The following is a 27463-nucleotide window of genomic DNA, read 5'->3' as shown; positions in this document are numbered from 1 at the left end:
ATGGAAGGTCTGGTCTGTTCTTCATGCCAACGGAAAGCATCCCTTTCATGACACTCCCATGCAAGATCTTGAAGAAAATGACTACCAAAGACGCATTCAGTTTTGCCGCCTCCTGCTACATATGGACGTGCATAACCGCGATTTCTTGAAAAACATACTGTGGACAGATGAATCCAAGTTTTCAAGGGAGGAAATTACCAACTTTCATAATTTGCATTATTGGGCCCCAAAAGATGAAAACCCAAAAATGAAGAAAGTCGTGTCCTTTCAAAGGAAATCCTTAGTAAACGTTTGGGCAGGATTACTTGGTAATACCCTTATTGGTCCACATTATTTACTGGATAATTTAAATAGGGATAATTATATAGATTTTTTATTAAATGATCTGCCCGAACTCTTGAACGGGGTTCCAATTTTTCTCAATGAAGAACAAATGACGTTCCAACACGATGGGTGCACCTAAACAATGCATTTCCCAATACTTGGATTGGCAGAGATGGCCCTATCTTATGGCCTGCGAGATCACCGGACTTGACGCCACTTGATTTTTACGTCTGGGGCCGTGCAAAAGAACGTGTGTATTTCGAACCTATGAATACAAGGGAACAATTGATAGGAAAAATTTATGACGCTTTTGTAATAATGAGACGGGAACTAACATTACAGTATACCACAAGAGAAATAAGAAAGCGATTTTACGTGTGTATTAGAAAAAAGGGCCATCAATTTGAGCAAGACTTATGAATAAACGATTTGAAGTAAAAAATATGTTTTTTTTTAATAAACCTGTAAAGGAAAGGGTCATTGAAACCAAAGGGCGCAATAGGTTTAGCTGTTTTAAAACGGCGAGAGATAGCGCAACAGATTTAGCAGTGTTAGAAAGAGACATAAGTTTATACCTACTCAATTAGGTTGTTTTCCAGAAATGGGTTCGCGCGTCCTAGAAGACAAACTTATTTGTTTTTCATAAGTTACCTAATTATTTTTGTTACATGTGGCACATCGTTAGAAAGACTAATAACTAGAGAAGCTTTTTAACACATTCTAAAACCACACAACTTTTTTTATTATTATTTTTTCCATTGTAAAGTTGGCGTAACATTTTTTTTCTATTGATTTGAGGAAGTTTGTTACTCCACTATTAGTTTCTCTTTAAATATTTTTCTCAGTTATTACCTAAATCTGAATGACACAACATTAGTCTTTAAAATAAAATTAATTGTGCGCCATTTTGGTCAAAAAATAATAAAAAGTTAAAGGTTAAAGTAAAAAAACGGGGAAAATCTAATAAAAAAAGGAAAAAATATATTACTCCTTAAATTTGAGGAAAAAACAAAAAAATACTATGCCTTTTAAATAGCCAGTAACCTCACCTATTCACCACTTCCGTTTGGCTACTCACCTTCCAAACACCCATTGTTTTATATAGAGTTATATTTTTGACTGTTTTTTTTTAGTGAATCTCCATTGTTATAGGTTTAAAACAAGTAAAAATGCCTTAAACTATCGAAGAAAACTAGAATCACGTTTCTACAAGAACTATACTGAGGATGATCTTCAAAATGCGTTGGTGGCCATTAGGGGCGGGATGAAGCTACATGCCGCAGCAAGTTTACGCAAAATTTCATGCGGGACACTTCAAAATAAGTTAAAGACAGTGAGCGATTAGGGGTTTCCATTTTCAAAGGCCGATATTCGCGTATTGCTTTACAAATAGCTGCAAAAGAAGGGTCGCATGGTTAAGGAATTCAAAAACAATATTCCCGGACATGATTTTCTAGAACATTTTATTAGTCGAAATAAACTAAGTGTCCATTTGGCAGCAAACATTAAACGAACTCGTGCGGCAGTAAGTCCAAATCAAATTGTCAAACTTTTTTATAATTTTTGAGATATTTTAAAAGATGCTGTTTGTTGATGACCCTTGTTTAGTTTCTAACTATGATGAAACTAATGTTCAGGATGATCCTGGTGCCAAAAAAGTCGTAGTTCCAAGAGGAACCAAGCATGTGGAGAGGGTTCAACAACATTCAAAGGCCTCGATCAGTAATATGGTGTGTGGAAACGCTGCAGGCGATTTATTACCCTCGATGATCGTCTACAAGGCCGGTAATTTATACGAAGTTTGTACAAAAAGAGGTCCTCCTGGAAAAGTCAACAGCCACACATCTAGTGGCTGGTTCGATATGGATTAATTTGAAAAGGGGTTCTTTGAAATTCTTCTACCTAAAATTAGAGAGATTGACATTCATGAAAAGAAAATTATTGTCGGGGACAATTTAGCGTCTCATTTCTCACCTACCGTATTAAAAGTTTATGAGGAAAACAATATCTATATGACAGCGTTCCCACCAAATAGCACCCATTTGATGCAACCACTGGACGTTGCAGTGTTTGCACCAATTAAAAAAAAAATGGAAGCAGATTTTGGACAAATGGCGCAGCGAAACAAAATCCAGTGCTTCAATTCCAAGAATATTTTCGGAAATTCTTAAACAGATTGTGAATTGGAATACACAAAAATGTGTCAAACAATTTCGGAGTTTAGGGCCAAAGGACTCTATCCCTTTAATCCCCAAGAAGTTCTGAAAAGAATTCCAGACCGTCCTTTAGAAAGAGCACCCGAAAATGCCCACGAGGCGCTAAGTGGAAGACCAATTAAATTGTTTCAAGATATGCGCGGTTCAAATACGGAAAAAGGAACTAGAAAGCGTGGCAAGAAAATAGAACTCGGTAAAGAAATTAAGTTAATAATACAGGAAAAATTGAAAAATTGAAAAATCACAGCTTCAAGGATCAACTAGCAAACAGCCATTTACAGGACAACCAGTTGCTGGCTCTTCAGGAACCCAGAAATTTTTCTTAAATTGCAAGTTTGGTGCCAATATTTACAAGGACAATACAGAAACAAGCAAAACGATTTTGGGGACTTGTGCGCCATATGCTCAAAAAATTTGAAACCTACATAGGCCCTGATTGGATTAATTACACTGAATGCAAACAATGGATTTGTGGGATCTGTAATGAAATAAGTGTGTGCCATACGTAACAAAATAAAGAATTATAGCAATGCCTTAAAGGTATTTTGAGATATGTAAAAGGTACATTTGAACTGAAATTAGCTTATAAGCAAAGTAATTCTAATAATATTTTTGTAAGGTTCTTTTCCAATATGTAGTTGCCAACATCCACTGAGTGGATAAGCAAGTTTATTAAATGATTGATTCATTTGGTGGAGTAAGTGGCTGTATCTCAGGACCTGTACATCTGGCAACAATGGGATTTTTTTATTATAATAAAAGTAGCTATAAGAAAATTCTGGAATTATTAATATTTTGTATTTCACCACTAGAGTTTTCACGGCGTCTTTTTTGTCGGAAACTTATATATAAACCTGTACTTTTGAAAATACTGTTATAAAGCCTAGACAATTCTCTATCATTTTGGTTTAAGGCTTATTGGCTTACAAACGATAGTAGGGGTGGAGGAGGTATTGAAAGTGTAATCATTAAATTCGGTGTAAATTCTAAGCCACTTATTCGATTATAGCAATTCAAAATTTGTTTGCAATGTAGCTGTTTTTAATGATTTTGATTCCGATCTCATTATTACTCTCTAGCTCCTAATAAAAGAGCTAAAAGGCGCAAATATAATCAAAAAATTCTTTAAAAGTTTTGATTTATATGTATCTTTTTCAGTCTCTATCTCTTTTTGAATAGGAGTGTTGCATGTACCCTGTATATGTCAAACAAAAAGTAAAATGTATAATCTCCTTTAAAATCCGCATAAGGAATATATTCTTTTAGTCTCACAACTAACACTGTATAGATAAATAGTGAAATAAAAATCGCGTGTAGCGTGTTTCGAAATTGTTGTTTTTATTTAAATGCCTTTTTTCTATGATATATCTAATATTAATATATCAATTTTTAGTTTCACATATTCACGTTATAGTTAACTTCTAAATTATTGCTATCTGCCATTTCATATATTTAGTTTTTTTTAACTAAACCGAGCACATGACCTGACTAAAATACATTTTATTCAATATGCTTACATATAAGCTTGTCTTTCAACTGATGATTTCTTATCTAAAGCCTCTAAGGACTTATGTAATAAAATGATGTAATTAAAATCTATATTGTTAAAGCTAAATATTTAATTCAGGATTTAAATATTATGCAATATGATATAGTATTGTATTATAATCCATTTTTGTAAAAATAAATAAAACATTTATCAATGTTTATTTATTTTTCCGATATTATAAAATAACATTTTTATAAAAATAACCACGTACTTACTTAGGTATTTTCATATAGTAGAAATACATAAGGGTGAATTTGATTTTTTTTTTAATTATCCATTTTTCGAGTTGAATTATTTAAGAAAGATATTATAAAAAGAAAATTTTCGATCAGATAATCCTAATCAACCATCAATATTTTAGCATATTTTTATTTATTTAACAAGAACAAAAAGTTACAAGTCTTTGGTAATACATCTTGTATGATCATTTTAACTTATTAACTATTGTAATAATGCCTAAACGTACCAAGACTGATGATGCATACAAATGCACCATCAACATCATGTAATTTTTTAACTATTCTAGCGATTCTATATTATATTAAAAAAAACCGAGTTGAAACAATGGACTGAACCTTATTCATCCAAAAATATACAACTAAATTAAAGTGTGAAACCTATCAGTATTTTATACATTATCTCATAAGTCCTGCAAATCTATCAAAATTATTAGTTTTGCTCTTTTTGTTAAACATTTTTATCCAGTTTATAGATCTATATGTTCTATAGACCTATGATGTTAATACCCTAAGGCTAATACCAAATATTCTATCATAAAATTTAGAAGCAAAATAATCTAGATATTTTAAATCCATAGAATGTCCGAACATTTTAAAATGTCTTTTTCCTGTGAAAGTATGAACAGACACTGTGCACATACAGACATTCAATGCTACAATTTTTTGCATTTGCAATATCATAATTCTGTTGAGCAAAGCCTCTTTCTCTTAAAGATTATCTTTACAATTGATTTCTGTATGATCACTAAAGGTATCAGGTTTGTTTTGTAAGAGCCTTAGGTAAAAGAGCCAAATAGGTAATCCATACTGAAATAACGACTCCACCAGTAAACTGTAAAGTCCTGTTAGGAGTATGGTATAGAGAAAATCTCTCAGCAATTATTCAATGACTCATCAAAAACTGCTCGAAGGACCATAATGGTCCATAACCAGCAAACTCCAAACGGATTCTGAATTTGTAAACTATCATTGCACCTGACATTGTACTTTAGAGAAAACAATTTGCATAATTTTTTGCGGCGAATATAATTTGTAATCTAAGATTTTTGATAACTTAACTAAATTTGTTTCGTAGTTTATAACACGTGTTGTTATGGTTTTAATAACATAAAACTATATATTTTTTAAATTTGTCTATTTATTTCCAATGAGTTACTTATTTTATTGGGTATTACGTTACTTATAGCTTAAAAATCAATTTAGAAAATACTCATCTCACACGCTCAAAAATTGAAAAGAAGAAAATAGACTTATTCACGTACTTAAAAGAAATATGAACTCATGAAATCTATAATGATACCTTTCGATATACTGAATTTAATTTAAGTTTAATCAGTTTTAAATACAATGATTTACTTGAGGTATAATAGATTTTTTATATACCTAGGAGCTGAGGTTTAATCTATTAAACTGAGCTCGTTTCTTCTTTTCAATATCCTACCCAACTTTGTTATGAATATTAAAATTAAAAACGATAAAAAGAACATGAAGACCTACGTTTCAAATAATACCTAATTTGAACCAACGTTTCGGTAGTTATATCTACTACCGTTATCAAGGTAAATAAAGTTAAATATGAACAAACTGTTTTGAAAGATAACAAAAAATTCAAAGGGGTATGATTTTAATGTAATTTAATGATAGAAAATACATAAATATCAAATATTTTAAATTATTAATTAATTTTGAGAATGCCCTGTTCTACCTCTCTTTTTAGCAAAGGAATCCATGTATTATTAAAACCAACCGAATAAGTAGCTAAGCATTTATCTTCATTTAACATTATAAATGCACTTTCCTTTAGTTTACGTAATTTTGAAATTGGTTCCTTTGCTAAATATGAGTAAGTATTCCAGTTTATTCTACGGTTATTCTCGAATGCATGTTGTATAATTTTGGACTTTTGAAAATCATTGTTTTTTTTTGGTAATGGTCGACAGGTTTCACCTATGTAAAATTTACCACAAGTACAAGGAATTTTATATATTACATTTTTATTAAATTCATTTTCATTGTAAGGTTTAGTTTTCGTTAATAAATATCGTAATGTGTTTTGTGATGTAAAAATAGTTCCTATGTTAAATTTTTTAGCAATTCTTTTTATCTTATCAGAAAAACCTGGAATAAATGTTAAAATAAGATTTGTCGTAAAAGTTGGTTGGTTCAATGTTATACGTGGATTATCTTTATCCTAACTTTTTTTTCAAATTAAATGGAGAATCTAACAGCTGACTTCTTATAAAAAAATATTTTATCATCTCGCAGATTCGAGGCAAAAAAGGACCTCCGTATGTTACGCCACTCGCAATTTTTTTAATAATTGGCTGCATCAGTAATTGACAATTCACTACAGTAACCTGCATGCGAAATTTAATTAAAATTGAGCTGGTAGTTTAAAAGTTATGATAAATAAACAAATAACTATTTTTCACTTTAACACCCTGTATATTTGATAATAAACATTTCTGAGAAAAATGTTATAATGAAAGTCTATTTCTTTTTAAATTCTTTATGACGTAATAAAATTAATGACGTTTAAACTGGACCACCCTTTATGGAAAATTTTGAATCTGAAATTATTAATACATTTGATACAAAACCTAAAATATGGTGGCGATATATTGATGATATTTTTTCAATATATCACCATAACGAAATAGATCTTATAATTTTTTTTAATTACATTAACTGCAACGAATCTACTATAAAATTTACTCTTGAAAAGGAGGCTGATGGTCCAGCTTCCTTTTCTTGATATTTTAATTAAAAAAGATTTACACCATTTTGAAACTAGTATTTACCGTAAACCAACTCATACTAATAGATATCTTAATTATTAATTAATATAATATAATATAATATTTAACAACTGAAAAAAAATATTAAAAATATCTTAATACAAAATAATTATCCCAATGAATTTTCGGTAAATTGCTTTAAAGGCTTTGATAATCCACGTATAAAATTGAATCAACCAATTTTTACGACAAATCTTATTTTATCATTTATTCCAGGTTTTTCTGATAAGATAAAAAGAATTGCTAAAAAATTTAACATAACTATTTTTAAATCACAGAACACATTACGGTATTTATTAAGCCTTCAATGGATTCATCTTTGGTGAAGATAATTTAGAGGAGAGACTTACTTTATCTGGGAATGTTACAAGTAAAAGAGAACAAGAGGTTCATCGACTAGGTGGATCGATCAATTATAACAAAACACGGCCCGCTCAATTTTTTTTCCTCAGTTTTTCGCACATTTAATTCAGATGTAAATAAACATTAATAAATAACATTGTGAAATTAAATAAGTCGTAATCAAACGTTTCTCAAGCGGTGAGATGTTGAAGTTTCAAGATTTCACTTGAAACTTCTTACGCCGATAGGCGGACCTTCCATCCACTAACATCTCACCGCTGGTTTCATGGTGATTCGAATGAGGTTTTTTTATTAAACGGACGTTTTCTGGGGCAAAGTTGGGGAGATTTACGGAACACTAAAAAGTTTCTACTCCTCGAAATCTAGATTGAAAGAATCTCTCTAAGAATGCAAAACTAGTTAAACTACCGCTTTTACCGAGGGTGCACGGACTGTCAAGAATCAAATTATGTCATACAAAATGCAACCATTTTTCATAGTTCTTTAGCTTACACAGGCTTTCTTTTTACTTCTGCCGAAAAAGTAACTTTCATTAATCAAATTTTACGAAAAATCTTAACAAAATGGATCTATTCTCATATTTTGCACAAAATGTCTCCAGTTGTTCAGTTCAATGTGTCAGCTGTTAATTAATTCATTTGGATGTGCTGACACCTGGGATACAAGAAAATGTCTAAAAAGGCAGTGAATTACATTGGTAAAAACTTTGAATTGAATATGGACATTGGCGACATTGCATTTGCATAAATAGTTATTGCAATGAACTTTTTTTGTGAAAATGACAACAAAAATGTAAGTGCAATGTAAACAACAAAAATCAAAAATGGATTTTGAAGAAGCTGTGTTAAATCTGTGCAAACTACAGCAAAAGACACAGATTGCCTTTATTAAGCCTTGAAAGCGTGAAAATCTTAGTAATAAACAATTCTTTGCATGTGAAAATTATTTTACTCTTTCAATAATTTAGCTTTATCATAGTAAAACAAATATTATACTTAACTTAGTATTGTGTCTCTTCGACCTACACTACTGTTGTGTGGATAAATATTTTGTATGATATATTTGAAATCATCAAATAATATCTTTTTATTTCTTTGAGTCCAAGATGTATAGGACATTTCCTTTACAAATATCTTTTTTCAGATCATGATTATAAAGAACTGGTCACTTTTGATCACATAGAGCAGCAGTCGACAACAGAATATGCTGATGAATTAAAAGTTAAAAACTGCACCTACATCTTTAGTAATATCAGAGGATTCTAGGCGGATAATAGGGCAGAATGGAGTAAGATTTTATTTTTTTTAATAATTTAAATAATTAATACTTTAAAATATGATTTCTATTTCTAGACATTGGATTCCAAAATAAATGGCCCAGTGAATCTCAATATGAAGCAGGATTGATCTTGTTTCTGTATACTTTTTGACAGCCTCAATGCCAAAACTGAGAGAAGAGCAGTTTCAGCAGTTTTATTGCATAAGCAATTTTGGATCTTATACAAATCTTAGAGTCTGAAATTTTTAAAGGCAACTAGAAAATTGGTAACTCCTGTAAATTTTACTTTTGCTATATTTACTTGTTGCCTCTTTCATTACTAATTTTTTGATAGTTATTTAATTTATAACATTTAGTAAGGAATACTACTAGTGAATTGAGTATGAGTAATTCCTTGGTGATTTTATAAAAATGTTATTGCTTTTGTATATTTACTATAACCTTTTGCCACACCCTTTACAAACTCTAGTTTATACATTATGAAATTTGGAAGAATTTTTATATTTTATTTAATATTTTAACAAGCATATATAACTGTTAATTTTGATTGTATAAATTGTGATTTATTTTTTTCAATAATTTCTTTATAATATAGTAATGCATTTGTAAATTTTTTATCTTTTATTTCTGCTGCTATAATGTTTACTTGTTCCCCTTTCATTACTAATTTGATGATAGTTATATAATTTATAATATTTACTAAGGAACATTACTGGTGAATTGAATATGCAGTCTTTTTTTGATGAATTTATTAAATTTTTATTGACCTTTATATATTTACTATAACGTTTTGTAACACCCTGAATAAATCCTAACTAACAAAGTTTGTTTTTCATACAAAAAAAAGTTCCTAATTAAAATGTATACATTAAGGAATTTGGAAGAATTTTTATATTTTATTTAATTTTTTAAGAAGGGTGTACAAATGTTATTTTTTATTGTATAACTTGTGAATTTTTTAGTATAGTAGTACATTTTGTAAATATTCCTTGTTTAATTTCTGAAACCCAGACCTATGCATATACATAGTAGGAAATGTATGGGTCTTTCAGAAATTATAGTAGGTAAACAGTAAAAGGAACAAATCGAGGAATTTATTTAATATCGGGACAAAAAAGTCAATTTAATACTTTTTCAATCTGCCTGAAATTATCCTTATTTTCGAACTATGATTTCTGGAAGAACTCCGCATTTCCACTAATTTTAGGCGCACGGAATAGTAGAGCAAAATTCAAAATTGGCGCCATAATCAAATTTTAAATTACCCGCTATTATGACGTCACAAGCCCATTTTCACATCCAGTTAGTACTACTCCTCGAAATTCAGAGGGCGCAACAGTCAATCGACGTTCAGTGTTCTATTGGCACTTGCGGGAGTTTCCTATCTAAGGAATATTAATCTATGCTCCTGGATATGGTGCATCTACAATTTTAACATCAGGCAAAACAGCACTGGAAAGAGCACCATCAGAAGTGAAGACATCTTGGGACTTATTATGAATTTTCCGCTCATTCTATCTATGATTTTTGGTTTGATATACAGGGTGTTCCGTTGATTATGTTACAAACTTCTAGGGCAGATAGAAAACGTCAAAAGAAAAACAAAAGTTCATATAAACGTGGGTCCGGAAAAGCTTCCTCAAGGAGCTAGAGCTCTTTGAAAATAACCTTTAAAAACTAGTTTTTTTTAATAGCTCCGGAACTACTTTAGCTACCGCAACCAATTTTGGGAAGTAAATTATTGTTAGTACGTTTATTCTTTCGAACCTACTAAATAAAAAAAAATTTACCAGGGGCTTCAGAATCAGGGGGGTATTTGGTAAATTTAGGCCCATTTCTTTAAGACTTTAATTTCTGCCCGTTTGGGCATTAGATTATGATGTTCCTATGCTTTTTACATAAAAAAGGTGCTCTTAGTAAAAGTCGGTAAATGGTAAATATCACCGTTTTTGTGAAAATTGACCAAAAGCAAGTTATGAGATACAAAAATGAATTACCTATTATTATTAATAAACAATTAAAAGAAAATCTGGCGTAAATAAAAAATAAATGTTTAAAAAAAGTTAAGGTAGCCACTTTATTAAATTGGTACTCAAATTAATTAACTGTCACTTTAATTACCTTGAGGCATAAAATGTTTAAATGATTTTAAGTGTAATAAAAAACCAACAAATTAACAATTTTAGAAACGTAAAATTTTATTAAAGATTGGTATTACAAAAATAAACTTAAAATATTAATTGCTCAAAATGTCGGCCGCCACGATCGATACATTTACTGTATCTACGCACCATATTAAGGTTGACGTGGTTAAAAATATCAGGCGTGGTTTGAATTACTTCAGCATGCGGAAGGAAATTCTGGCCACCAGGTCTTCTTCTGACTGGAGTTTTATATATACGAGACTTTTCATATGCTCCCAAAGAAAAAAATCTAAGGGTGTCAAATCTGGTGAGCGCGCTGGCCAGGTGACAGGGCCTCCGCGGCCAATCCAGCGCCTTTCAAAATTTTCATTTATAAACTCGCGGACAATAAGTGAAAAATGAGCTGGCACTCCATCGTGTTGTAGCCATAAGTTCTGTGGTATATTTAGGGCAGATCATCTAATAGTTCTGGCAGTACATTTCTTAAAAAATTTAAATAAATATTTCCCGTTAAACGAGGAGGCAACATAATTGGACCAATTAAGCATTCTCCAACAATGCCGGCCCACATATTGGCCGAAAACTTATGTTGATAGCTCCTAAAATGAATACCATAAGGGTTTTCCTCACTCCACACATGATTATTCTTAAAATTAAAAATGCCTTCTTTTGTAAATAAAGCCTCGTCAGTAAAAAGGACATATTTTGGAAATTGAGGTTCTTCTGTATACGGGTCAAGAAACCACTGGCAAAAATTCACGCGGGGCATAAAATCATTGGGTCCTAATGATTACACCTTTTGCAGGTGGTAGGGCCGAAGAAGCTGTTCCTTAACAACGTTCCATACCCTAACATGATTTACATGCATCGCATCAGCTACTGCTCGAGTACTTACTGATGGGTTATCTTCAAATCGCTGAAGCACTTCTTCCTCAAAATCCGGGATTCGGATGTTCCTTTGCGCGCCATTATCTTAGCGTTTTATTTTCACGGAGCCAGTCTCCCTGAGCCGTTGATTGACCCTTTCAAAAAGTGTGTGAGCTGGGATTCGCCTTTCGGGAAACCGCTCTTCATATAGTCGAGAAGCAGCTCTACCATTACATCGAACTTCCCCATAAATGAAAAGCATATCGGCGTATTCAGCAAAAGTGTAATCTTCCATTACTTAACCGTAATAAAAAGGGAATTAATATCATGTAAAAAATACTGACAGTGACAAATTGAAAAAATACTGACAGTGGCAATAAATTAGCATTATTATTATTAAAATAATTAATTCAGGTGCTGTATCTTAGTTTGGTTTTAGTCAATTTCCACAAAAACGGTGATATTTACCGACTTTTACTAAGAGCACCTTTTTTATGTGAAAAGCATAGGAACATCATAATCTAATGCCCAAACGGGCAGAAATTAAAGTCTTAAAGAAATGGGCCTAAATTTTCCAAATACCCCCCTGATTCTGAAGCCCCTGGTAAATATTTTTTTTATTTAGTAGGTTCAAAAGAATAAACGTACTAACAATAATTTACCTCCCAAAATTGGTTGCGGTAGCTAAAGTAGTTCCGGAGCTATTAAAAAAAACTAGTATTTAAAGGTTATTTTCAAAGAGCTCTAGCTCCCTGAGGAAGCTTTTCCGGACCCATGTTTATATGAACTTTTGTTTTTCTTTTGACGTTTTCTATCTGCCCTAGAAGTTTGTAACATGATCAACGGAACACCCTGTATAATAAGAGCTGTCGTGAAACATTTGAAAGTACAATATTTTAACAATGCCCGGAATTTATATATTTAAATTATTATCATACATGTATAAAAATCAAAAACATTTAACCAAAGTAAGGGATTTTAATTAATATAATGTAAGATGTAAGGATGCTCTTTATCTGCCAAGACTCAACTTTGTTAATTTTAAAAAGACTCCTTTTTATGAAAGAATTAACTTATTTTGCTAACTACTTCAATATATTTAAAAATAAACTAAAACGGCTCATTATGAGCTTTGTGGTCTATGATATCAATAAATTTAGCAACATGTTGAAAGTCACTTCTGCCTCATCTACGTCTGTACTTTTTTTGTTCTGTTAGAACTTTTGTAGTTATTAGGCAACTTTTGTAGTTATTGTAGAATAGTAGGCCAACATTTTATGAAGGAAAAAGGCTCATATCTGATTTTGTTCTTACAAATACGAACTCGTGGTTTTAAAACAAAATTTCGAAAAGGACTCATCTCGCTAATTTGGGTCCTTTTCGTAATGCATTGCGACGCGTTTAGTAAATGAAGCGAACCAAAAAGGGGATTTCTTATTTTTATAGATGAATTTCTTTTTAAGACGTGAATTTTACTGGAGTATAGGTATCGTAAAGTTTGCTTGTTTCAGTCGCTTTACTTTGGTGTACGTCAAGTTTGTCATTTGAATTACTAAACAATCACATATTTTGGGTACTGTTTTGTTCAACGTTACTAGTTTTTTTTTTAAACAATGAGTGAGTCTAGTAGTTCGGACGAGGCAGATACAGGAGTGGAGAAAAAGAAGCGAGGAGTAAGAAATAGTAAAATGTATAAAAATGTAATTATCAAAAAAGCCAAAGTTAAGGGACTTGCACACACAAACCACGTGGGTAAAAATATTCCTTGTTCTATTACATAATTAAAAACTAATAGGAGATGTGGATAGAGGTAGATAAATAATGTTATTTATTTAGTAGGTAGATAATATATTCAATATATAATATATACAAAAATGGTTTTGTAAAAAAATAGTTTTATCTTTGTAGGTGCATTCGAAAATTTCCGATGATGCCAAAAAAGCAATATTGAATCGCATAAACGGTTTTAATACCAAAGATGAAGAGGACATATATATTCAAGGATTGATGGAGGCGTTCCCTGTGAAGGATACTTCTAAACGTCAAGAAGATAAAATTAGTAAGCCAAAGAGTTACTCTTATAAGTATTTTATCGAAGCAGATGAAAATAGAAAAGCAGTATGTAAAGTAGCCTTTCTAAACTTGCATGGTGTTACCGACAAGAGAATAAAGAGAATTCGACTACTAAAAATTGCAAATAAAAGCCCCCACGATATGCGAGGTTATTGCATGAGAGATTTTCGGCAAAATATCCAGAAACTAAAGTAAATTATCAGTTTTTTAGAAATTATTTCAATGTAAATTTTGACTTGGCATTTGGTAGGCCACAAATTGATGTGTGCTCAAAATGTGAAGAAATTAATCGTTAAGCTGAAGAATCCCCATTTAAACGATAATGCCAAGAGGGTCGCCGCAGTGCGGAGCTAATCATACATAAGCGTCGGGCATCAAAGTTTTTTAATAAAGCCAAAGCTATTACAGAAAAATGTAACGAGAACGGCGGTACCATTTTCGGATTGTCTTTCGATTATATGCAGAATCTACCACTGCCAGTACTTCCAGTCCAAGAAGTGTTCTATTACCGCCAACTTTGGGTATACGAATTCTGCGTACATAATATGAAAACGGGGAAGGCAACTTTGTATTCCTATCACGAGGGCCAAGTGTTGAAGGGACCAAATGAAGTAGCTTCGTTTTTAAATAACTTTATATGTAAAAATGTTCGTGAAAATATTACAGAATTACATTTATTCTGCGACGGATGTCCTGGGCAAAATAAAAACAATACCATAATAAAATATCTTATCGCTTTGTCACTTACTCGAAATTTAAAAGTTATTCTTTATTTTCCCCAAAGAGGTCATTCCTTTAATGACTGTGATAGAGATTTTGCATCCATAAAGCGTAAGATTAGAAGAGAAGATCGTTTATTTACTCACGAGCAGTATACGAATTTAATACTCAGTAGCACTAAAACAGGCAAATTTTGTGTAAAAACGATAACTTATACCGATATCATTGATTTTAACGGATGGTGCAAAGTACACTTTAAAGCAAAACCGTTATCGGAAAGATGCTATGGAAAAAAAGTTGCTAAAGAAAACAAAGTATCTTTTCAAGTTTCAACTTTTTATGAATTTTACTTTAATCCAGAAAAGCCTGGAGAAGTTTTATGCCGCCCCTTCACTGACAGCGAAATTAATACTGAAACTTTTAGCCTTTCAAAAACTAAAGGTATTTGTGCTAATCTTCCTACTGTTAAAGACTTTCCATGCTACTCCTCAAAACTGCCAATAAATAACTTAAAATTAAAAATGACTGACTTGAAAAAGTTGAGGCAGTATATACCTGCAGAATATGAAGACTTTTACGATAGTATTTTGAGCTGGCCGACTACTGACAGAGAAGCAGGAGCTGACATCGAACAAGACTTTTAGCAGAGTTACTTTTTATTTGTTATTATTTTCCAAATAAATTAACAAAATAAAATTTTGATCTTTAAGGATTTTTTTTTAGTTTTTTGTATCTTTCTTTAAAAAAGTGGAAGTTTCTTTATTAATGTTCTTGTGATAATATAACCTCTCAAGTGGTCCTTAAATTTCGAAAACAGCTCATCTCGGAAAATTCTAAAGTCCATTTTCTCCATGTTTACTTATTTGAAAAGAAAAAAAATTGGCAAGGTTAAGATGTCAAACAAAGGTTGTGAATATTAGGAAAATTCATATTTTCGTAGTTCAAATCTGTCAGAAGCAATTCAGTTTTTAGCTTTTCCTGGAAAATTACGTTTTTTGCGAGATAAGCCCTTTTCGAAATTCACGATTCAATTACTACAAACTACAAACATGTATGTATCATTAATTTAATTACTTAAGTCTTCTAAAAATATGTTATCAACCACTGGTGATGGTTACGAAATAGTTCGTCAAGCAAATAATACGTCAAATTAGAAATGATTTAATATAAATACCGACTTTTAATATGAAATAACACATGGCCTTTTCTATTAATAATTTTAAGTGAATAAATGCCATTCCCTATATCGAATTTAGGCTTTACATGTACATTCCAGAAGCACAACAATCATTTAGAACGCTTTTCTAAACTTTGGTCAAGGGTATTCTTAAAAAAATAAAATTATATCACTAGACCAAATATAGTTGGGAAAAAAAATTATTGAAGAGAACTGTAAGTAATTATTTATTATATACTTACTAATATATTATTAAATAAATTAAACATAATATACAGTGTCTCAAATTAAAAAGTGGTCATTAGGATATCAAAAAAGTAAAAGACACAAAGTCTGTAAATTTCATGCTTTTAGATGATTGTCAGAAATATAAATATTACATATTAAAGATTTCCGGAAAAATTCTAAAATTTCGAAAAATATATAAAATTACAGATAAATTAATCCTTAGTACTGAAATATAATAAATACTTTAATATGCAAACGATACGTTATTGAAACAGTAAATAAAATGACTCATCAGATCTGAAAAAAAAAGTTGGTGGTGGTCGTCATAAAACGAAACGTCGTGACTATAATGTAGGGTGAAAGAAGTTATCATAAAATGTTAATTATTATACTCTAGAGATTTAAATAACACATACATTTGGAAAAAAATGTCAAGTTACGCAACTGCTATAATTTAACCGATCTTACAGGTTCCAATTGGGACACCCTCTATGTAGCCTTGAAAATGTTCTTCATTTATATCATATCTTATTTAATGTTCTAAATTCGCTTATCTTAAAAAATGTCTGGTAGATTTACTGTAATCATTTTGCATTCATCATTTAGGTATCTTTCAATTTTATAATTTAGAATTTTGTAACAAACAATTTTTTAATTTTTTACGTGCTTATTAAATTATTTTTTTTTTAATTTAATAATTTAAATATTGATTTAATATAAATACTTGCCCAAAATGGAATATAGCTAAAACAAACACAAAAAAACAAAAATGTTAACAACGTCGCACTATTTCCATCAGCACTAAAATATGACTCGAAAAACCGCTATATTTAACAAAAAAAACTAATTGGTACCGGCAAATTGGTTCCGATAATTGTGGTGCTAATCAGCTGGGTAACTGATAGGATGTCGCGTGGTACTGAACGAATTGTACGCGGTATGTCAAAACGATAGTGATCCCCCACTTTTGGATGTGACCGTCAAAAAAGCGTACCTCTATGTATTGTACCATCGATAATATTAGACTTTGTTCTTGTATTTTGTTGTGTTATTTTCCTATTGCTGATAGATTATTGGTCAGTTGTTCAAGTTTACAATGAAATTCGGTTTAGACGTGACGGGTGACGTTAACTTTCGAATTAAAAAAACATTCCTTTTTACGTAAATTTTAATTACAATTATAATATATTTGTTTTTACGTAATGATATGCCTAGAAATATGTAGCCTAGTTACGTGAAATGATAAAAATTTAAGTTACTACCTTTTTAATTGGTTTTTATATTACTATATTTAAATAAATAAATAATAAAAAATACATGCGGCCTTCTCGAATAAACGCAATAGCTGAAACTCCTCTTAAATAAAATTCTTTTATAATGAAGAGGTGTTATGAGATATGTATTTCTTATATCCAAATTAAATAGATAATAGTTCCTTAAGAACTATTTTCTATATGGCTATTTTGCCTTTGTTTACATACTGTTCAGGCTTATTTGAAAATAGACTATTTTATGTTAGATCTAGAAATATACTAGAAAAGAACAGGGGCTTAATTGCAAGAACAATATGTGGTGCATAATTCTTGACCTCAACAGAGGCAGCTGCTGTCCTAGTCAATATTCCTCCACTAGAAGAACTTTTAGTGAATGCTCTGGACAAATTAGGACACAAATATGGATTAGTAATCAATAGATAACAAGTCATTATTTCTGCTGAAACAAAATTATCTAAAAGTGTTCTAAACGAAAGACTAGAAGAAAGATTACTTAATGTTTGGCAAGAGAGATGGGAGAATTACCCATGAATTCATTCCTGATGTAAGACAAAGGCAAAACTTGTTTTTCATACTTAATTGCAAAACTACTCAGATGTTAACGGGACATGGTCAATTCGCTTTACACTACAAGAGGATTGGAGCTATAGAAGATGCCCGATGCAGATCGTGTATTAATGATGTTATAGATGCTGACATCAAGCAAAGGACACTCCTTTGCACCGTCTTAAATACTATGAGGCCTTTGATCAAGCTAGAGTTAATTTAAGTAACAATATTAATGTGGCGAATTTAGAAGTTTTGGCTCCAAATATTCCGTTAGGGAATTTAATAAATCATGGCTTTATAAATTTGCTTGAACACTTCGTTAGTGATAGATTCCTAGCTTAAGTGCCGGGTTATATTAAAACAAAATTTTGTTAAAGTTTACAGACTAGTTTTAAGTTTTTGTTTAAAATAACATTCGTTTATAATATGTTAATGTTTATTTAAATTCATTGGTCAATGCGCTTTGCTCGAACCAAATATTTGTTTTCTTTGTTATTATTAAATGTTGAATAAAATTTAATTTTCTATATCGGGAACGTACTTTCCGGGTTTTTACCTATTAGTTAGGAGTAGTTCTAATACACATGTACTCTTGTAATATATTATATTATATTTACAAAATTGAGAAAATAAAGATTTATAAAAAAGAAAGTGGCATAATAAAGAAGGAAGGAATTCTTTTTTGTAAGGCGCCAAATTGCCCCTTCAGAACTTTGGGTGGGTACGTGTGGGTTGGGACCTTCCACCTTTATTTTTTTTTAATGTCCAAATTACGAATATCATACCTAAACCTAATTTTCTGATAATGATAATTGCCAATCCTGAGAGGCCATCCAATTTGTAAAGGCAGCGAAATAATAATATACATGGGATAACTTTAGATAGGACGCTTAAGAAGAAAAAACTGTTTCTATGGTACTGTCGCAGGATATGCGGCAGTTATATACGCAGGTTATCAGACCTACGATATCCTACGGCTCTGTGGTGTGGTGAGGCAAAGCAACACTATAAATGGCCAAAACAAAACTTAACAGCCTTCAAAGGCAGGCCTGCTTGCTCACTACGGAAGCGATCAAAACCGCCCCGATAGCCGCCATGGAAGTACTACTTGGCTGACCACTCTGCACGTATACCTGCAGGGGGAAGCCATAAGAACCACTTACACGTTGCACCATGTCATAAATGGCATATCGGCAAAAAATGTCTGGATGGAATCAACTGAACTGGTTGAGAAGGTGTGCAATCACAGCACACTTGGTATGCTATCAGACTTAATACCAAAAAAAACACTAAACACGGGTTCATCCTCGGTCAACATACCAGACCGAGCGGACTAGGATCCGAAGCTGTTGGAACTAGAGAAAGTGGACATCCGAGTATATTCAGACGGCTCCAAAATTAATTTTGGAGTAAGAGCTGGAATATACTGCACTAGCCCAAGGACAGAAAGATCTGTCTGCCTTGGTAAACACTCATCAATTTTTCAGGCGGAGGTACATGCCATTGAAATCTGTGCAAGAATGCTTAATCAAATGCAACTTAAAGAACCATCAACATCTACAGTGACATTATCAGACAGTAAAATTATCGACTCTTAAAGAAGGCGGACTTGACTAGCGAAGTATAAATACTTAGCAGTAAGCCACAATAGATCTAGAGTCGGAGTGAAGGGACACAAGATGCCCTACTTACAACAAACCTAACCTAACCTGAACAGCTAAAATTTCTCCTGAATCTATATTGAACCGCAGGTATTCTCCGATCTAACTCTCCAAAACTCTCTCTAGTACCTTGGTAGGGAGAAGTTTAGAGAGTTCAATCGGTAAAACAACTTAAGGTATAAGAATAAGTTATGAAGATTTTTACGAATCTGAAGAAGTTAACGCTTCAATACAACAATTAACGCAATGTACCAAAAAAGGGAAAATAAAGGGATTGCAGCATGGATACGCCAATGCTGTCCATACCAACGACTTCAGATTTGATGGAAAATAAAACTGACTTCGCTTCCTCTGGTGTTGCCAACTGCAATTCAAAAGAAAACTGCGTTTCCAACATTCTGCTTTACATTTTTGTAGATAATAAGACAAGGTCTCAGGGAGGAGTTTCGGTAAATATAAAAAAAATTAAATAAATATTTACAAAAAAAGATGTTAATTTCGGGATCTACCAAGTGGCCCAAAATAGAATTTGTAGGTATGATAGCCTCACGCAGCACCTTCCCGTTATCTTGGAGTCATCTTTACGTAATGTGTCAATGATACTACTACTTCTCTCTTTCAACTGTCGCTGTAACTTGGTTTCCAAGTTGCCTGTAATTTTCCCAATAAATTTAAGTTTTTATTTCTTTTGTATTTAAATAAAGTTTTATTCCTAAGAGAAATAAGGTACTTTATATTATCTGTAATTTTTCGTTTTGTTAGTTGATCAGTTTTAAATGGTGCATAAAATCATCATTAAAACAGCACTCTATACTAGTCGTCCATTGTAAGACCCGTTCTCACGTACGGGGCTATCGTTTGGTGGCCGTGTATGGAGAAAGCGAAAATTCATGCTCAACTGGACATAGCTTAACGTTTTGCAGGTCTCAGCATAACGGGTTCTATGCGAACTGCGGCAACTAGAGCACTTGAAACTTTGCTGAGCCTTCCGCCTCTGGATCTCGTTGTGCAAATCGAGGCAATGAGAACTGTACAAAGGCTATACATCCACGGCTACGTGCTGGCGCGACCCGTCACGCAAATCTGGTTACGGTATAGGAATGTCCTCTCCTTCTGATGGGTAGTGGCTGCATGGCTTTAGTGGCAGTGGATTGCAAGGGATTCGTGACGCACAATGCGGGCAGAGAGGAGGGGCAGCATTTCAACAAGCCTACATTGCTAAACAGGAGGATCATCTGGTTTTAGAATGTCAACCGATGGCTCTAGAATGAATAACAGAGCTGGATCAGGGCTTTGTGATGGGATCCCACATATCAGTAGGGCATACTCGCTGGGGGAGCACGCCACTGTCTTCCAGGCCAAAGTATTCGCTTTATTGAAATACGGACAGAAAATCCTAAGCTGCGGACACCGCAATATAGTCGTATGTTCGGTGATCAGAGCTGCCACTAAGGCTATCACGGCCGTAAAGGTAAGCTCCAAACTCGTACTAAAGTTCAGAAAAGACCAAGAAAAACTGGCGCAGGTTGGCTGCAGGATTCAGTTCGTCTGCAGGATTCAGTTCGTCTGGGTACCTGGCCACGCAGGCCATGCAGGTAACGAGGAAGCGGACTCTTTTGCCAGACTGGGATTCGCGAAAATGCTGATGGAGCTGGAACCCATAATTGGTATTGCCAAATGCGTAGCGGTCGCGTCAATGAAGGATCCACTGGGCAAGTAGACCCACCCAAGATGGACTAACTAACCTGGTATTCGACAGGCCAAAGCACGCATAGGTGAGCCCTCTGCCTGTCTCACCAAAAATCTTCTACGCCTAAAAAAACGCAAAATTCGGACAGTGACAGGTCTTTTAACCGGACACTGGCACTTAACTAATTGCGGACAACCCGGAATACCGGTGGAGCTGGGAGGAGGATGAAACCGTAGACCACGTGGTCGGGTAGTGCCCAGCACTGACGCGCGCCAGGTTTAAATACTTGGGTAGCACCTTCAATGCACTGAGCGACTTTAAGTCCTTCAGACCAAAGAGTCTTATCGGTTTTTCTAAGGCCATTGGGCTCTGGTAACCCTCGGTGGGGCATGACGGCTCCATTAGAAGACCTATATGCACAACTGCCTCTGGCAGCCCACTGTTTGACAATTTTTAATTTTAACACTCTATACATATATCTATGCGTTCTTTATATTCCATTAAAAAAATGCTTTTATAAGTATGCCAGTAATATTTTTTAACCCTGTAGAAATTGAAATTAAAAAATATCGTTATCATGTTTTTTCTCTTTATAGCGAATACCACTAATAATCGGTAGAAGCTTAATTAGGGCAACGTTTTTACGCGTAATAACCTTCAAATTAAAAATTAAAACTAATAATGAGCCATTAAAAACGTGCATTTTCCATCAATTCTGTCAACTATGATTAGTATTTAATTATTTATTTTATTTGTGTAGCCTCCTAGACACAATTTGGTTTAATATCTGGTCTGGTCTGAGTGTATATATATAAACAGATTTTCTAAATAATAATTATTATTTAGTATATAGGAATAATTATTGATTTGGTGCGTGTTTTCGATACTGTAGACCGCATAATACTAGTTTCGAAGAAGAAAGTTGTTAGAGGCAAGTCCTATGATTTTGTAAGTCCTACTTTAAGTAGGACTTTATGTATATTTCTGAGTATCCGTTTTAAAAAAATAGGAAACGGAAGGTGAAAATTAATAGCAAGCTAAGTAAGCGAGATATGGTTCCCAAGATATCGTCTGTACCTAAGTCTGTGTCTAGTAAGTCTGTAATCTAGTGTCAATTCTTCTAAAAAAATTTCTTGTTAGGAGCATATAAAAACGCCACAATGCATGTTGATTGATAAAAACATAAAAACATCTCAAATAAACCTAAATAGAGAAGTTCGACAAGACAACACGATATGACCAAAACTGTACACTCTGGCACTGGAAGATATATTTAGGGTCCTTAGTCACTTTATACTTACGGATAATATGGTTCTCGCCTCTGAACATCCAGATGAGTTAAAGAAAATAATGCAACAATTAAATATCAGATTACAGACATTAAACTAGGAAAGAAGAATCCAAAGTCGGAAATAACGCGAAAAGTAAAATTAACCTGAGCTGCTTTTGAAAAAACTAAAGGGCATTCTACATAATCCAGGCAATCTAATGCAGTTAAAACGTAAAGTTTATGACTTCGAAATAATGGCACTCACAAAAGCCAGTGCAGACCGAAAGATGCAGAACATCAGGCAATGGAAAGATGTTTGGAGTTTCTATAAGAAGCCGAATCAGAAACGAGGAAATACGAAGACGAACAAATATAATCGACATAATTGGCTAAATGGCTGAGATAAAAATGAAATGGACATTTTGCAAGACTGGATAATAGTAAATGGACCTACACCAGTGGATCACTTTCCACTGGCGTTGCAGAGAAACAAAGAGAAGTAGAGGACGATCTTTGTGTGGGATGCTGGCTGGATGATATCAGAGAGGTAGAAACTGGGTACAACTAGTTCAAGATCGACAGGAATTGAAAAGATTCAGAGAAGCCTACGTCCAGTAGGCGACCAGATAAAGGTGATATAGAAAAGGATTTGTTAATGACAGTGTAATGCTAATTTAAATGTGGATGAAACGTTATCAGCTTTCTGAGTATCTATTTGACATTAAGTGAAACTAAGATACTTTATATTTTTTAGTCTTTAAAATATTGACATACTAAAATCACTTTCTAATGTCTATACCGCCTAGAGAAAATACTTCCATGCCCAGCATGACCTACAAAATTTTATTAAATATTTACATAGATTCTTTAGAAAGTTTAAAAAAACAATCTATAGATTTTATCAGCTACAGTATGTCTTTAAAACTAATTAAAATAGTTATTAATCCTTGGTAGACTCTGTTCTGTTATTTTGTTGTTTGTTAGATGCAAAAGAACCAAGTCAAAGACAAATCTGATACCAGCGATGGCAAATTTCTCGGGGCTAGTCAAAATAATTGATTGAGAGATTGAGTTGATTAAAGCACTCAAAAACTAATAATTGTAATTTTGTTTTTAAAATAGAGCAAAATCTATCTAAATCTAAAACTTACCAAAAAAAAAGAGAAAACTGTAAAGATTTTTTTTAGTTTTTTTTTTTCATTTTTTTGGATGCTTGGACGTGAAGACAATGAGTGGCAGTTAAAGGTAGTGAGTAACGTGGTTTCAATTGATAATATTAATATCGATAGTGATGCGCCGCTTCACATCTCATTTGACCGGAAATGTTAGTGACAATATGAAAGAGAAGGAAACATTAAATTGTGATAAGATACAAAAAGCTTTTGATGAAGCAAGTAAAGCAAAAAAGGGGTCAGAATTCATGCGACAGTCTAAGCAGGATCTAATGGATTTCAAACGACAGCAAAGAAAAAAACTGGCTAAAAGAGATAAGGAACAAGAAAGAAAAGAAGAAAAGAAATTATTAATAGACTGGTAAAGTTGTTAAAGCATTAGAGAAGTGTAAAACAATCTGGATTGGGGAATGACAACGGCAACTGTAAGTAAGGCCTATATTGATTTTAAACTATGTCATTTTGATTCTGATAAATCTCCATGTAGTATGAAGAATTGGCGAAAAATAATTGTTATTAATAATAAAACACGAGGATATGATTGCAAAGGCGGATGATGCATTACTAAAATAAATTGTAGTCAGTGGAAATCGAAAGAGCAAACTTATGTCAACTTCGATATACATCTTAGTAATGCCTTTCTAGTAGTAAGTACGCCTTATCTAGACAGTCACGTCAAACCTACTACTATCTAACTTACGTAAAATTTAGAATATGCATAAGTTTAATCATCCAGTTACTACTACATTAACCGAGTTGATATTTTAGGATGGACTTAGATCGGCATTGATAAGTTGCAAGGGAAAGCCTCGCAAAAAAAAGAAAAGAATGCAAAGTTTGTGTAGATGACTCCACACCACTTAAACGTCGAGAGCTTCTAGCTCAAACCCATCATAGTACCGAGAAGGATAAAATAGAAAGTTGGATTGGAAAACAACTACTTCTTGGGAGGTCACCGTTAATGAGATTCGACAGGAGTAGATCAACATCGCAGGGTCGCCAACTATTGGTTGACCTCGAGAATTTTGAGTAGCTATACAAGATTAAGAAGTTTCACTGAGAAACTATCTGACTTTTTTTGGTACTAATGTATTGCCTGCATAAAACCATTTAATGAATTGAACTTTTTCGGAAGAAGTCTACACAGCCATTATGATAAATATTTGTGCAGTATGCAATCACACAGCAAAATGAAGTCTGCTGATTGTGCCGTACCAAAAATAACGATGGCAGGCAATGGAATGTTTGGAGTTTCTATAAGAAGCCGAATCAGAAACGAGAAAATACGAAGACGAACAAATATAATCGACATAATTGGCTAAATGGTTGAGATGAAAATGAAATTGACATTTTGCAAAACTGGATGATAGTAAATGGACCTACACCAGTGGATCACTTTCCACTGGCATTGCAGAAAAACAAAGAGAAGTAGAGGACGATCACATAAGTGCTGGCTGGATGATATCAGAGAGGTCGCCGGTAGAAACTGGGTACAACTAGTTCAAGATCGACAGAAATCGAAAAGATTCGGAGAAGCCTACGTCCAGTAGGCGACCAGATAAAGGTGATATAGAAAAGGATCTGTTAATAACAGTATAATGCTAATTTAAATGTGGATGAAACTTTATCAGCTTTCTGAGTATCTATTTGACATTAAGTGAAATTAAGACGCTTTATATTTTTTTAGTATTAAAAATATTGACATACTAAAATTATTTCCTAATGTCTATACCGCCTAGAGCAAATACTTCCATGCCCAACATGATCTACAAAATTTTATTAAATACTTACATAGATTCTTTAGAAAGTTAAAAAAACAATCTACAGATTTTATCAGCTACGGTATGCCTTTAAAACTAACTAAAATAGTTATTTATCCTTGGTAGCCTCTGTTCTGTTAATAAGAAATAATATGGGTAGTGATGAAATTCTTCAGAGATGTTTGTTAGATGCAAAAGAACCAGAGCAAAGACAAATCGGATCGAAAAAGCTTCGATGGCAAATTTCTTGGGGCTAGTCAAAATAATTGATTGAGAGATTGAGTTGATTAAAGCACTCAAAAACTAATTGTTGTATTTTTATTTTTAAAATAAAGTAAGACCTATCTAAATCTAAAACCAAAAAAAGAGAAAACTGTAAAGATTTTTTTTGTAATTTAATTTCCATTCTCATGCTTTTACTTGATGACGTGAGGACAATGAGTGGCAGTAAAAGGGACGTGGTGCCAAGTGATAATATTAATATCGATAGTGATGTGCCGCTATCTCATTTGACCGGAAATTTAGTGACAATATGAAACAGATGGAAACACTAAATTGTGATAAGATACAAACAGCTTCTGATGAAGCAACTAAAGAAAAAAATAGGTCAGAATACATTCGACAATCTAAGCAGGATCTAGAGGATTTCAAACGACAGCAAAGAAAAGCTAGCTAAAAGAGGTAAGGAGCAAGAAAGAAGAGAAGAAAACAAATTATTAAAAGACTGCTAAAGTTGTTAAAGCACCAAATAAGTGTAAAACAATCTGAATTGCGGAATGACAACGGCAACTGTAAGAAAGGCCTATATTAATTTTAAACTATGTCGTTTTGATTCTGATAAATCTCCATGTAGTGTGAAGAAATTGATAAAAATTGTTATTAATAATAAAAGACGAGGATATGATTGCAAAGGCGGATGCAAGGTATACTGAAATAAATTGTAGTCAGTCGAAATCGAAAGAGCAAACTTATGTCAACTTCGATATACATCTTAATAACGCCTTTCTATTAGTAAGTGCGCCTTATCTAGACAGTCACGTCAAATCTACTACTATCTAACTTACGTAAAATTTAGAATATCCATAAGTTTAAATATCCAGTTACTACTACATTAACCGAGTGCTTTGATATTTTAGGTTGGACTTAGATCGACATCGATAAGTTGCAAGGGAAAGCCTCGCAAGGAAAAGAAAAACAAACAAAGTTTGTGTAGATGACTCCACACCACTTAAACGTCGAGAGCTTCTAGCTCAAACCCATCATAGTACCGAGAAGGATAAAATAGACAGTTGGATTGGAAAACAACTACTTTCAACGTTAACGAGATTCGACAGGAATAAACCAAAAACGCAGTGTCGAACTAGTTGACCTCGAGGCAATTCCATGAAACTGAAGAATTTTGAGTAGCTATGCAAGATCAAATAATGGAGTCTATACAGCGCAATATAGTAGGTTGTCAAATATTTGTTCCCAAAGTATAATGAAGAGCGAAATGATCCTGAAGCGAAAAAGCTTCGGATAGCCCTTGATGGAGCTAGCCGTCTGATGATTGCTATGTAGAGCCACATAATTAACCTGGGAAAAAGCCTTAGGTTTTACCAATTAGCTACCCTTAAATCGGATTTTAATTAGTTCTAATTTACTTTTTCATTAAACTTTGATAGCTCGACGCATAGCATAACTGTTTATACAGATTGGCGAATGGATCACTATACATATAAAGTTCCTAGCAGGCGAGATCTTGTAACGCCGCCGCCGCTTATGTTCGAGGTTTGAGCTTAATTATTTTAAATTTTATTTTAGTGAGCGTCGGACGTCGGTGGGAGCTGTATCTCTTCCGACAAAAGTTAAAAAAATATTACGCGGCTTTGATATATATAAATTTTCTAATGTAGGAATTACATGTGCAAAACCCGCACAGATTCGTAATTACATTTTTTTTATTGTGTGCATTGCATATTAAAAATTAAAACCTTGTTCTTATTCAAATAAAATATAAACTTAAAAATACAATTTAAACATTATAAAAAAACAGAAAATCAAACTCTAAATAATAAACCTAACAAATAATTCTTTAAATAAAAGGCTGAAACAGCCTTCCTTCTTTAGAT

At 32.9% G+C, this 27463-nt stretch overlaps 1 protein-coding gene across 3 annotated transcripts in view; it reads right to left on the bottom strand.

The window, feature by feature from the left end:
- The window catches only part of LOC126746473 (elongation of very long chain fatty acids protein AAEL008004-like), a 225214-nt gene that overhangs the window by 141084 nt on the left and 56667 nt on the right, over positions 1–27463 (bottom strand). Inside the window, exon 1 of one of the 3 annotated variants that reach the window (XM_050454747.1) lies at positions 16705–16915. The exons of the other annotated variants lie outside the window; for them this stretch is intronic. The gene's annotated coding sequence lies outside the window, so the exon portion shown is untranslated. Of the gene's footprint in view, positions 1–16704; positions 16916–27463 lie in introns of those variants that run through there. 3 annotated transcript variants of the gene reach the window in all.

Source organism: Anthonomus grandis, chromosome 17, assembly GCF_022605725.1.
Source record: "Anthonomus grandis grandis chromosome 17, icAntGran1.3, whole genome shotgun sequence".
Lineage (NCBI taxonomy): Eukaryota > Metazoa > Arthropoda > Insecta > Coleoptera > Curculionidae > Anthonomus > Anthonomus grandis.
Note: the sequence above shows the minus strand (reverse complement) of the source record. Positions and strands in the feature narration are given on the sequence as shown.